This window comes from Artibeus jamaicensis, unplaced genomic scaffold (genome assembly GCF_021234435.1).
Source record: "Artibeus jamaicensis isolate MK-2021 breed Jamaican fruit bat unplaced genomic scaffold, CSHL_Jam_final contig_196, whole genome shotgun sequence".
Classification (NCBI taxonomy): Eukaryota; Metazoa; Chordata; class Mammalia; order Chiroptera; family Phyllostomidae; genus Artibeus; species Artibeus jamaicensis.
Genome location: NW_026521401.1, coordinates 2,712,735 through 2,725,839, shown reverse-complemented (window position 1 = coordinate 2,725,839; position 13,105 = coordinate 2,712,735). Strand labels below are relative to the sequence as shown.

Sequence of the window (13,105 nt, the reverse complement as noted above, 5' to 3'; positions counted from 1 at the left end):
GTCTGACATTATATATAATAATCACGGTCATAAATAAATATTTATTGAATGATTCAGTCTTACATGTAATTACTCCTGACCTCATAACAGCAGCACCATGAACCGACTTCAAGGTAAAGGTTTTACTATTTGTCTTGGATTGCAGTTGGAAGGTCAAGCCAGACACATGTCTCTATGGTATCTCAGCATATACAGAATAGAGAATGGAAACACATCTGCTGTTATCTCTGCTGTATGTCTTTTTGAAAAACAAAAAGGTTTTTGCCTAACTCACTAACCTCATCTTTTTCATATGGACTTCAAAATTGTGCAAAATCTATTTTCATGGAGAAAGGGCTAACATCATATAACTACTTATAGAAAAGTTTTACAGGAAAAGGGAAGATTAATTATTTGATGAGAACCTTTGTGGAGATGCCAGTCTAGATGTTCAATGGCCTCACAAATGTAAAATGAGTACATAGACACCCACTCTGAAAGGCTGGATAAAATGGGACCTTGATATTTTGTTTTAAATTCAACATCACTGGTAATTTATAGTCTGCTATTTTTTAAAGATTTTATTTATTTATCTTTAGAGGGGAAGGGAAAGAGAGGGAGAGAAATATCAATGTATGGTTGCCTCTCATGAGTCCCCTTGCTGGGAAATGGCCTGCAACCCAGGCATGTGCCCTGACTGGGAATTGAACCGCAATCCTCTGGTTTGCAGGCCCACACTCAATCCACTGAGTTACACCAGCCAGGGCCATAGTCTGCTATTTTCAATTGCCATACAAAGATATAGAACTATCCTATTGTTAGCCTTTGCAATAGTACAATCATTAATCTTTAGAGCTTTTGGATTTGATTCTTTTTTAATGTTGTCCTTAAACATGTTTCACTTTGATAACTCACGGCAAAGGTCTGCACCTCTTAATAGCTGTCTACCTCCACCCTACAAAATACTCTCACAATCCCCTAATTCAACCTTTGGTTTAAAAACAGTACTGTTAATCTCCTAAGGGACATTATTATTCTTAAAGAGGCGAGTATACAAATGTTTCAACATCAGACTTGGTATTGCTTTTAAACAAATACTTGGGAGTACTTTGTAAAACTGGGATTGTCAAAATCAGACTGTATTAAATCATCATCTGTAAGGGTCCCATCCTGATGAGAGATACATACATCAAACAAACAAAAAAAGAATTAAAAATGTTTTCATTGTTGTATGTTCCAACAATGAAATCCTTTTAGGGCCCTCTATGTGTCAATAGATCCTTCCAACACATCAGTAACCTAGGATAGAATCTGTCAAAAAGCAGACAGTATTCTTTCCTGGGTCCCATTTTATCTCAGGAGGGCTCCCATGTGAGGCCAAAACAGTCCATGACAGAGAGACTAAACACATCCTTGCTTGGGGAGTGAAAAACTGATCCCAAAGACAACATCCATCAAATATAAGCGTCTTCTGAACCTAATTGCTGAGGTAGCATAAAGCAGAGTGCCAGCTAAATTTTGAGTGGTGAAGTGATCACTTATGAAATGTCAATACCATGCCATATGTTTTCAGCTCTTTTGTGTACTACGACTCCTGTTTACTGTTATCTTCTCTGGCATCTGGCTATCTGTTGTCCACTCTTAATATTTTTAGTCCTCCAGGTTCCATAAGGGCTTGGCGGCAAGACGGGAGACCCACCCACCCACCCGGTGCACGATCTACAGAAAAGAAGTCACAGATAAGCCAAGGCCAGCAGTATTCCGGCCTCTTCCAGGAGAGGAATGGCAGAGTGGGAGAGACGCCAGACCTGGGGTTCGTCAGGAGTTCCCAAGTCAGACAGGGTCGAAGTTCATGAAAGAGGGTCAGTGGTCAGGAAAGCACAGGACGAGGAATTTGGAGGAGATAAGAATGAAGAGGCCTGAACTGGCGTTCGACTAAGAGAGAAAAACCTCATGGCGGACTCGACGATCCCCTCCCCTCAAGCTATTTCCTTTCTTACCAGAGCCTGAAGGGCCAGCAGCGACGATTCACCACAGTCTCACTGGCCAGAGTTCCCACTTCCGAGTCTGCCAGGCAACCGGAGCTTACATCATGACTAGGCGCCTGGACCTGGAGAATCCCATCCGCGCGCCGGAAACAGGGTGTGCCGCCCAACTCTCGGAACTGGACCTCAAACACGCCCACGGCGCAGGCGCCCCCTGGCCGGGCGGGGCGGGGCGCGGCGCGGCGCGGTGGGCGGTTGTGGCTGGAGGTGGCTGTGGGGTCTTGTTGGTCCACAGTTCCGGGCGTTTGGAACTTAGTGAAATGTGAGGTGCGTTCCTGGCAACAGTGTACGGTCAACATATATGACTTCGTGGTCCCTGGCACTGCCACAGTTTTTCTGGGCTTCTGCTTTCTAATTTTCCTACCGTCGTATGCCTTTTGAACAAACAAAAGAGTAACATTTTGTTACTCTTCACAAATTATTATTATCTGTGAAGTAGCAACAATAGCAATAACAGGAATAACAATAACTGAAAAATTTGAGCTCTTATTGGTTGCCAGGCAGTATGGTAAAATGTGCCATTTAAAAAAATTTTTAATTATTATTTTTCAATTTCAGTTGACATACACCCTATTAGTTTTAGGTGACTAGACAACATAGTGATTAGACATTTATGTACCTTATGAAATGATCACCCCTATGACACCATACATAGTTGTGACAACAGTATTGACCATATTCCCTATCCTGTACTATACATTCCTGTGACTTTTTATAACTGCAAATTTGTGCTTCTTAATCCTGTTCCCTTTTTCACTGACTCTCCCAACCCTCCTCCCATTTGGTAACTATCAATTTGTTCTCTGTATGTATGAGTTTCTTTCTGCTGTGTTTGTTCATTTATTTGTTTTTATTGATTTTGAAAGGGGGGAGAGAGAGAAAGAGAAACATGGACTTGTTGCTTCACCCACTCACACATTCACTTGTATGTGCCCTGACTGGGTATGGAACCTGAAACCACAAGGTTGGGTTAGGAGATGATGCTCTAACCAACTGAACTGCCCTGCCAGAGCTTTTGTCCACTTATAAAATAGGCTATGTTTGATTGGATTTCAGTTGTCTTATCTGTAAAGTGGAGATAATAACACAACCTACAAGGTTACTTTGAGATACACAAAAGGGAATGGAAGATGAATATTTTTCAAGAGTTAAAAGTACTTTGCAAATACAAAGACAATTCTTAGAATGAGAGAAAATATTTGTAAATCATGTATAGTGGTCCCCCTTATCAACAGCAGGACTCATTGCAAGACTCCCAGTGGATAGTACCAAACCCTATATATACTGTTTTTTTCCTCTACATACATAACTAAGAGTTTAACAATAATAGCTAATAATAAAATAGAACAATTATCATAATATGCTGTAATTAAAATGATGTGAATGTGTTGTCTTTCAACATATCTTGTACTGCACTCACTTTTTCACTTAAAGGAAGCACTGTATGGCTTCTCTTTGGCATATCTGAATTGCAAGCATCACTATTCTTGTGCTTTGGGAACAGTATTAAGTCCCCAAATGAGTGTTACTTAAACACAAGCACTGTGATACCAAGAGTCCATTTTATACCTGAGATGGCTACTAAGTGGCTAATGGTGGGGAACTTTTACAACATGGATACACTGGACAGAGGGATGATTCACATCTGGGCAGGGTGGAGCAAGAAGAAGCTGGATAGAACATGATGGTATGAGATTTTATTATGCTATTCAGAACAGCATGCAGTTTAAAACTTATGAATTGTTTATTTTTTGAAGTTTCCATTTAATATTTTTGGACCACAGCTGATCATATGTAACTGAAATTGCAAAAAGCAAAACTGTGAATAAGGGAGACTATGATATCTGATAAAGGATTAATATCTGAAATACATACACCTATAACTCAACAAAAAGTCAAACAGTATAAAAAATGGAACACGTGTTTCTAAGGATGTGGAGAGGTAGGAACCTTTGTGCATTGATGATGGGTATGTAAAATAGCATAGCACTTTGGAAAAACTATGGTGGTTCCATAAAAAGTCAAATATAGAATTACCATGTGATACAGTAATTCCACTTCTGGGTATATACCCAAAGAATTGAAAGCAGGGACTCAAATAGATACTTGTACACCAGTATTCATACTAACATTATTCATAATAGCCACAAGGTGGAAACAACCTAAAATGTCCTTCAACAGGTGAGTGGATAAACAAAATGTGGTATGTACATACATTTGACTATTATTTGGCCTTTAAAAGCCTGAGATTCTGATACGTGCTACAACATGGATGAACCTTAAAAACGTTATACTAAGTGAAAGATGCCAGGCAAAAAGGAACAAATATTGTATGATTCCATTTACATGTGGTACCTAGAAAAAACAAATCACAAGTCAGAAAAGTAGAACAGAGGTTACTAGGGGCTGGGGGAAGTGGGTTATTGTTTAATGGGTAAGGAATTTAGGATAATGAAAAAGTTCTGGAAGTGGATATGGTGGTAGTTGCCCAATGTTGTGAGTGTACTTAATGCCGCTGAATAGTATACTTAAAATGGTAAATTATATGTTGTGTATATATTTTAAAGATTTTTAATTTATTTATTTCTCTGGAGAGAGGGGAGGGGAGGGAGAAAGAGAGGGAGAGAAACATCAATGTGTGGTTGCCTCTTACACGCCCCTTACTGAGGACCTGGCCCAAAACCCAGGCACGTGCCCTGACTGGAAATTGAACCAGTAACCCTTTGTTTTGCAGTCTGGTGCTCAATCCACTGAGCCACACCAGCCAGGGCATGTTGTGTACATTTTAACACACACAGTGCTGTGTAATCTTGCTGGACCTATCTTGTTCCAGCACTGTTCTAGTTCCTGAAGACACAGTAGTGAAAAAACACATTTTTTTCTTTTTTTAAAACTTTTTTATTGATTATGCCATTACATTTGTTCTATTCCCCCCCTCCGTTCCCCTCCACCCTGCATACCCCTCCCCCACCATTTCCCCCTTTAGTTCATGAACACGTGTCTCAAATTCTTTAGATTCTGTATTTCCCCTACTATTCTTACCCTCCCCCCTATTTTCTATCTACTGTCTATGCTACTTATTTTCTGTACCTTCTCCCCCCTTCTCCTCCCACTTCCCTGTTGCTAACCCTCCATGTGATCTTCATTTCTATGGTTCTGCTCCTGATCTAGCTGTCCTCTTAGTTTGCTTTTGTTTTAGGTGTGGTTCTTAATAACTGTGAGTTTGCTGTCCTTTCACTGTTCATCTTTTTTTTTAATCTTCTTTTTCTTAGGTAAGTCCCTTTAACATTTCATATAATAAGGGCTTGGTGATGATGAACTCCTTGAATTTGGTCTTATCTGAGAAGCACTGTATCTGTCCTTCCGTTCTAAATGAAAACTTTGCTGGATAGAGCAATCTTGGATGTAGGTCTTTGGTTTTCATGACTTGGAATACCTCTTTCCAGCCCCCTCTTGCCTGTAAGTTCTCTTTTGAGAAATCAGCTGACAGTGTGATGGGAACTCCTTTGTAGGTGACTGTCCCCTTATCTCTTGCTGCTTCTAGGAGTCTCTCCTTCATTTTAATCTTGGCTAATGTAATGATGATGTGCCTTGGTGTGTTTCTTCTTGGGTCCAACTTCTTTGGGACTCTCTGAGCTTCCTGGATTTTCTGGAAGTCTATTTCATTTTCCAGAATGGGGAAGTTCTCTTTTATTATTTGTTCAAATAAGGTTTCCACTTGTGACTCTTCCCCTTCTGGTACCCCTATAATTCGAATGTTGGAACATTAAAAGATGTCCTGGAGGTTCCTAAGCTTCTCTTCATTTTTTTGAATTCTTGTTTCTTCATTCTTTTCTGTTTGATCATTTTTTTCTTCCTTCTGGTCCACTCCATTGATTTGAGTCCCAGTCTCCTTTCCATTACTATTGGTTTCCTTTGCATTACCATTCATTTCAATTAGTTTAGCTTCCATATGTTTCTCTAATTTGTGACTAAAATCAACCAGTTCTGTGAGGATCCTGATAACCAGTGTTTTGAACTGTGCATCTGAAAGACTGGCTATTTCTTCATCGCTTAGATCGATTGGCTCTGGGGCTCTGAGTTGTTCTTGAGCCATTTTTGGTCTGTTCGGGCCGTTAAGTAAGCCGAGCGAAGCCTTAGTTGTTTACCAGGACGGGGCCACCGAAGTCCCTGGTTTGTGATGCTGTGTGTGGGGGCGTGGTCAGAGAGGGAGCTGTGGTGGTCCTCTCAGCTAGCCCTGTCCGTCCAGTCACATCATTCGCCCCGGGGCCTGTTTATCTGATCAGAATTGTGCAAGCCTGCTGCCCGGAGCCTGCTCCCCTCTTCACTGGTTTATCTGCACGCAGATGCGGGACCGACTACAGACAGCCCACCGCGCCTCTTCCCTGTGTGCTCCCACAGCTAGCCCTCGATCTGTGCCTTCGGCTGCTTGTGCACCACCCGTTCGGGGATTTTTTTTTTTTTTGCCAACCTGCTCCGCTGCTGGCTTCGTTCCTCTTACTGGTTTAGCTGAGCATTTCATTGTCTTTGGACTCTGTATTGTTGATTTTCTGTGTGGCTTGGTTGTGTTTATTATTGTTAAAAATAGTTGTTCCTAGATTTGGTTGTGCACGGAAGCAAGGTGGTTCCACCTATACTTCCATCTTGGCGGAAGTCCTCCAATTTTTTTTCTTTATGGAGTTTACAATCTGGTAAGAGTGGAGTGGTAACATAGCATTTAAAACAGTCTCAGGGATGTAAAACACAGGACAGAAAACACAGTCAATAATATTGTAATAACTATGTATATTGTCAGGTGTATACTAGAATTACTGAGGGGATCACTTTCTATGTTATGCAAATGTCTAACCAGTATTATACACCTGAAAGTAATATAAGAGAATATTGACTGTTAACAGTAATTGAAAAATAAAGTCAATTTACACTCAAGTCAATTTTACACTAAAATCAATGAGCACAGATAGATTATTCAAAAAATAGTTATGGAATAACTGAAAAACTGTGTTTTAAAGACCTTTACCCTAAAATTAATTAAAGATTAATCAAAGATTTAAATGTATAATACAAAACCATTAAAATGCTAGAGGAATTCATGGGAGAATTGCTTTTTGCCTTTTTAAGTGGTAGGTGTTTAATATTCCATTCTCATTTTTCAGTATTGGTCTTTTGACTTGTTCTACATTTTACAAATAATTTGTGTTTCAATTACAGTTGATGTACAATATTAGTTTCAGGTGTACAAGTGTGATTAGATGTTTGTATAACTTACACAGTGATCACCTGATAAATCTAGTGCCCAACTGATATCATTTATAGTTATTACAATATTACTCACTATATTTATCCCCTATGATGTACTTTACAACCCTGTGACTAATCTGTAACTACCAATTTGTATTTCTTAATCTCTTCACTGTTTTTTAAAATGTATTTTACGATATAGTTTTTTGCTTATACTATTACATTTTTCCTCATTTTTTCCTCCCCTTTAACTCCCTTTGCCCTACACCCCCAACCCTCCTGCATCCCCTCCCTCAGTTCATGTCCATGGGTTCTTTGACTTCTCTGTTTCCTATATCATTCTTAACCTCTCTCCATCTATTTTATGCCTACAAATTTTGCGTCTTATTCCCTGTACCTTTCCTCCATTATTCTTCCCCTCCCCTTTTGCACTGACAGCCCTCCATATGATCTCCATTTCTGTGATTCTGTTTCTGTTCTAGTCATTCACTTAGTTTTTGTTTTTGTTTTTATTTTTATACATTCAGTGTTGATAGTTGTGAGTTTCTTATCATTTTACTGTTCATAGTTTTTGATCTTCTATTTCTTAGATAAGTCCCTTTAACTTTTCCTGTAATAATGTTTTGGTCATGAGGAACTCGTTTAACTTGACCTTATCTGAGAAACACTTTATTTGCCCTTCCATTCTAAATGAGAGCTTTGTTGCATAGAGCAATCCTGGATGTAGGTCCTTGCTTTTCATGACTTGGAATACTTCTTTGTATCCTCTTCTTGCCTGTAAGGACTTTTTTGAGAAATCAGCTGACAGTCTTATGGGAACTCCCTTGTAGGTAACTGTCTCCTTTCCTCTTGCTGCTTTTAAGATTCTCTTTTTATCTTAAGGGACTTCTGGCCTAGATGGAGGCATAGGTAGACACACTGTGTCTCCTTGCATAACCAAAAGAAGGACAACAACAATTTAAAGACAAAATACAACCAGAACTGACAGAAAATTGAACTTCATGGAAGTCTGACAACCAAGGAGTTAAAGAAGAAACATTCATCCAGACCGGTAGGAGGGGCAGAAATGGGTAGTTGGGAGGAGAGGATTTGCAGCAAAGTGGTGGTGGAGGACTAGGGTAGGCAAGGCTACGGCTGGCCAGCAAGGCAGCAGCTAGCTGACCTGAGAGGTGGCAGCTGGTGGAGCAGGTAGTCCCACATTCATGTGCAGATAAACGGTGAGGAACACCTGGGGAGCAAGACCAACCTTGTAACCTGGGGTCCCAGCACGGGGAAATAAAGCCTCAAACCTCCGATTAAAAACACCTGTAAGGGTTGAGGCGCCAGCAGGAGTAACTCCCAACCTCACAGGAGAGTTCATTGGAGAAACCCACAGGGACCTAGAACATAGACAAGCCAACCCACCTGGGAATCAGCACCTGAAGGGCCCACTTTGCTTGTGGGTAGCAGGGGAAGTGACTGAAATCTGACAGAGAGCAGAGCAAGCAACATTGTTCTCTTTCCACCCCTTGTCACAAAGCAGCGATGTGGGTTGCCCCACCCTGGTGAACAGTTAAGGCTCTGCCCCTTATATGTAGGTGTGCAGAGACAAAAAAAAAAAAGGCCCAAATGAAAGAATAGATTAAAGCTCCAGAAAAAGTACAACTAAGCAGTAAAGAGACAGCCAACCTATCAGATGCACAGTTCAAAACACTGGTAATCAGGATGCTTACAGGATTGGTTGAATTTGGTCGCAAATTAGATGGAAAAATGAAGGCTGTGCTAAGTGAAATAAAGGAAACTGTACAGGGAACCAATAGTGATTGGAAGAAAACTGGAACTCAAATCAACGGTGTGGACCAAAAGGAAGAGAGAAACATCCAACCAGAAAAGAAAGAAGAAATAAGAATTCAAAAAACTGAGGAGAGGCTTAGGAACCTCCAGGACATTTTTAAATGTTCCAACATCCGAATTATAGGGGTGCCACAAGGAGAAGAGGAAGACCAGAAAATTGAAAACTTATTTGAAAAAATAATGGAGAACTTCCCCAATTTGGCAAAGGAAATAGACTTCCAGGAAATCCAGGAAGCTCAGAGAGTCCCAAAGAAGTTGGACCCAAGGAGGAACACACCAAGGCACATCATCATTACATTAGCCAAGATTAAAATGAAGGAGAGAATCCTAGAAGCAGCAAGAGATAAGGGGACTGTCACCTACAAAGGAGTTCCCATCAGACTGTCAGCGGATTTCTCAAAAGAGACCTTACAGGCAAGAAGGGGCTGGAAAGAAGTATTCTAAGTCATGAAAGACTAGGACCTACATCCAGCAAAGCTTTTATTTAGAATGGAAGGGCAGATAAAATGCTTCTCCGGTAAGGTCAAGTTCAAGGAGTTCATCATCAGCAAGCCCGTATTATATAGAATGTTAAAGGGATTTATCTAAGAAAAAGAAGATAAGAAATATGAACAGTAAAATGACAACAAACTCATAACTATCAACAAGTGAACCTAAAAACAAAACAAAAACAAAAGCAAACTAAGCAAATGACTAGAACAGGAACAGAATCACAGAAATGGAGATCACATGGAGGGCTATCAACAGGGGAGTGGGAGGGGGAGTGGGGGAAGGTACAGAGAATAAGTAGCATAGATGGTGGGTAGAAAATAGACAGGGGGAGGGTAAGAATAGTACAGGAAATGTAGAAGCCAAAGAACTTATATGTATGACACATGGACATGAACTAAAGCAGGGAATGTGGGTGGGAGGGGCTGTGCAGGGTGGAGGGGAATAAAAGGGGGGAATAGGACAACTGTAATAGCATAATCAATAAAATACATTTTAAAAGATTCTTTATCTGTAATCTTGGGTAACTTAATGATGACATGCCTTGGTGTGTTCCTCCTTGGGTCCAACTTCTTTGGGACTGAGCATTTTGGACTTCCTGGAAGTTTATTTCCTTTGACAGGTTGGGGAAGTTTTCCTACATTATTTGTTCAAATAAGTTTTTAACTTCTTGCTCTTGTTCTTCTCCTTCCAGCACCCCTATGAGTCTGATGTTAGAGTGCTTAAATTGTCCCAGAGTTTCCTAATCCTCTCCTTCTATTTTTGAATTCGTGTTTCTTCATTCTGTTCCAGTTTGATGTTTATTTCTTCCTACTGTTTCATATCACTGATGTGAGTTCTGGGTTCTTCCCCTTCACTGTTGGTTCTGTGTATATTTTGTTAGATTTCACTTGAGTAGCCTTCATTTCTTCCTGCATTTTGTGACCAAACTCAATCAGTTCTGTATGCATCCTGATAACCAGTGTTTTGAACTCCGCATCAGATAGGTTGGCTATCTCCTTGTTGCTTAGCTCTTTTTATTGAGTTTTGAGCTGTTCTTTCATTTGGACCATATTTCTTTGTCTTGGCGCACCAGTCTGGGTGAATGTCTCTTTGACTCCTTGGTTGTCAGAGTTCCATGCAGTTTGATTTTCTGGCGTTTCTGGTTGTTTGTTTTTAGATTGGTTGTTATCATACTTTTGGTTGTGTGAGGAAGTGAATAATTTCTACCTATGCCTCCATCTTGTCCAGAACTCCTCTTCACATTTTTTGCCCATCCCTCCAACTTCCTCCCATCTGGCAACCATCAAAATGTTCTCTGTATCTATGAGTTTGTTTCTCTTCTACTTGTTCATTTGTTTATGTTTTTTTTTAATTCCACATGTAAACTAAATCATCTGGCAAAATTTTATTTCACTTGACAAAATACTATCTAGTCCATCCATGTTGCAGATGGCAAGGTTTCATTTTTTTATGGCCAAAATATATTCCATTGTATATAGGTACCACTTCTTTTTTTTTAAATACATTTTATTGATTATGCCATTACAGTTGTCCCATTCCCCCCTTCATTCCCCTCCACCCTGGACACCCCATGCCCTACCATTTCCCCCTTTAGTTTATGTCCATGTGTTACAAGTTCTTTAGATTCTATATTTCCCATACTATTCTTGCCCTCTCCCTGTCTATTTTCTACCTACCATCTGTGCTACTTATTCTCTGTACCTTCTCACCCCTTCTCCTCCTCCCATTCCCCTGTTGATAACCCTCCATGTGATCTTCATTTCTATGGTTCACTCCTGATCTAGCTTTTGTTTTAGGTGTGGTTGTTAATAACTGTGAGTTTGCTGTACTTTACTGTTCATATTTTTATCTTCTTTTTCTTATATAAGTCCCTTTAACATTTCATATAATAATGGCTTGGTGATGATGAACTCGTTGAATTTGACCTTATCTGAGAAGCACTTTACCTGCCCTTCCATTCTGAATGAAAGCTTTGCTGGATAGAGCAATCTTGGATGTAGGTCTTTGGATTTCATGACTTGGAATACTTCTTTCCAGCCCTTTCTTGCCTGCAAGGTGTCTTTTGAGAAATCCACTGACAGTCTGATGGGAACTCCTTTGTAGGTGACTGTCCCCTTATCTCTTGCTGCTTCTAGAATTCTCTCCTTCATTTTAATCTTGGCTAGTGTAATGATGATGTGCCTTGGTGTGTTCCTTCTTGGGTCCAACTTCTTTGGGACTCTCTGAGCTTCCTGTATTTCCTGGAAGTCTATTTCCTTTGCCAGATCGGGGAAGTTCTCCTTTATTATTTGTTCAAATAAGTTTTCCACTCGTGGCTGTTCCTCTTCCCCTTCTGGTACCCTTATAATTCGGATGTTGGAACATTTAAAGATATCCTGGAGGTTCCTAAGCCTCTCCTCATTTTTTTGAATTCCTGTTTCTTCATTCTTTTTGGTTTGGTTATTTTGTTCCTTCTGGTCCACTCTCTTGATTTGAGTCCCAGTTTCCTTCCCATCACTATTGGTTTCCTGTGCATTTTCCTTCATTTTAATTAGTATAGCCTTCATATGTTCCTCTAATTTGTGACTAAAATCAACCAGTTCTGTGAGCATCCTGATTATTAGTGTTTTGAACTGTAGGCACCACTTCTTTATCCATTTATCTGTTGATGGACACTTAGGTTGCTTCTACATCTTGGCTATTGTAAAGAATGCTGCAATGAACGTAATGGAAGTACTGTCTTTTGCTGCGCATAATGTGCAGTTTTTTGCCCACATTTTTGAGGGAAAAATAAGGATGCACATTATACATGAGTATAATCATTATATATACCAATTACATACCATGGGCATAATTGATATAATAATCTTGTGTATAAGGTGCACAGAAATGTAGGCATGCATTATACAAGACAAAATATGGTATATATCTTTTTGATTTAGTGTTTTGGGTTTCTTTGGATAAATACCCAGAAATGGAATTGCTGTGTCCTCCTTTGTCTCCTGTTATTTAGCCTTCATTTTATAGTTTATTTTGTTGGTATAGGTATGGATGCCCTAGCTTTTGTTTATTTCCATTTTCATGAAATGCCTTTTCCCATCCATTGACTTTCAGTTTGTTTGTGTCTTTTGATCTGAAGACAGTCTCTTGTAGATAGCATATGTAAAGGTCTTGTTTTGTTATCCACTCATCCATCATATGTCTTTAGATTGGAGCATTTAATACATCTGCATTTAAAGTAATTGTTGATAGATATATATTGCCATTATTATTCATATTTAATCTTTTTTCTTCTACTTCTTAAAGAAGACCCTTTACCATTTTATGAAATACTGGTTTGGTAGTGACGAACTCCTTTAGCGTTCTTCTGGATGGAAAACACTTTATCTGTCCTTTGATTCTAAATGATAGCTCCACTGGGTAATTTTGGTTGTTGGTTTTTGCTTTTCATCATTTTGAATATTTTGTGACAGTCCCTTGTGGTCTGCAGTTTCCACTGAGAAGTCAGTTGACATTATTATGGGAGCTGCTTTGTA

At 39.7% G+C, this 13,105-nt stretch overlaps 1 protein-coding gene across 2 annotated transcripts in view; it reads right to left on the bottom strand.

The window, feature by feature from the left end:
• Positions 1-2,100, bottom strand: part of UBE4A (ubiquitination factor E4A) — a 45,084-nt gene extending 42,984 nt beyond the window's left edge. For both annotated transcript variants that reach the window (XM_037147226.2, XM_037147227.2), the window contains exon 1: positions 1,980-2,100. The gene's annotated coding sequence lies outside the window, so the exon portion shown is untranslated. The remainder of the gene's footprint in view (positions 1-1,979) is intronic.
• Between the last annotated feature and the right edge of the window lie 11,005 nt (positions 2,101-13,105).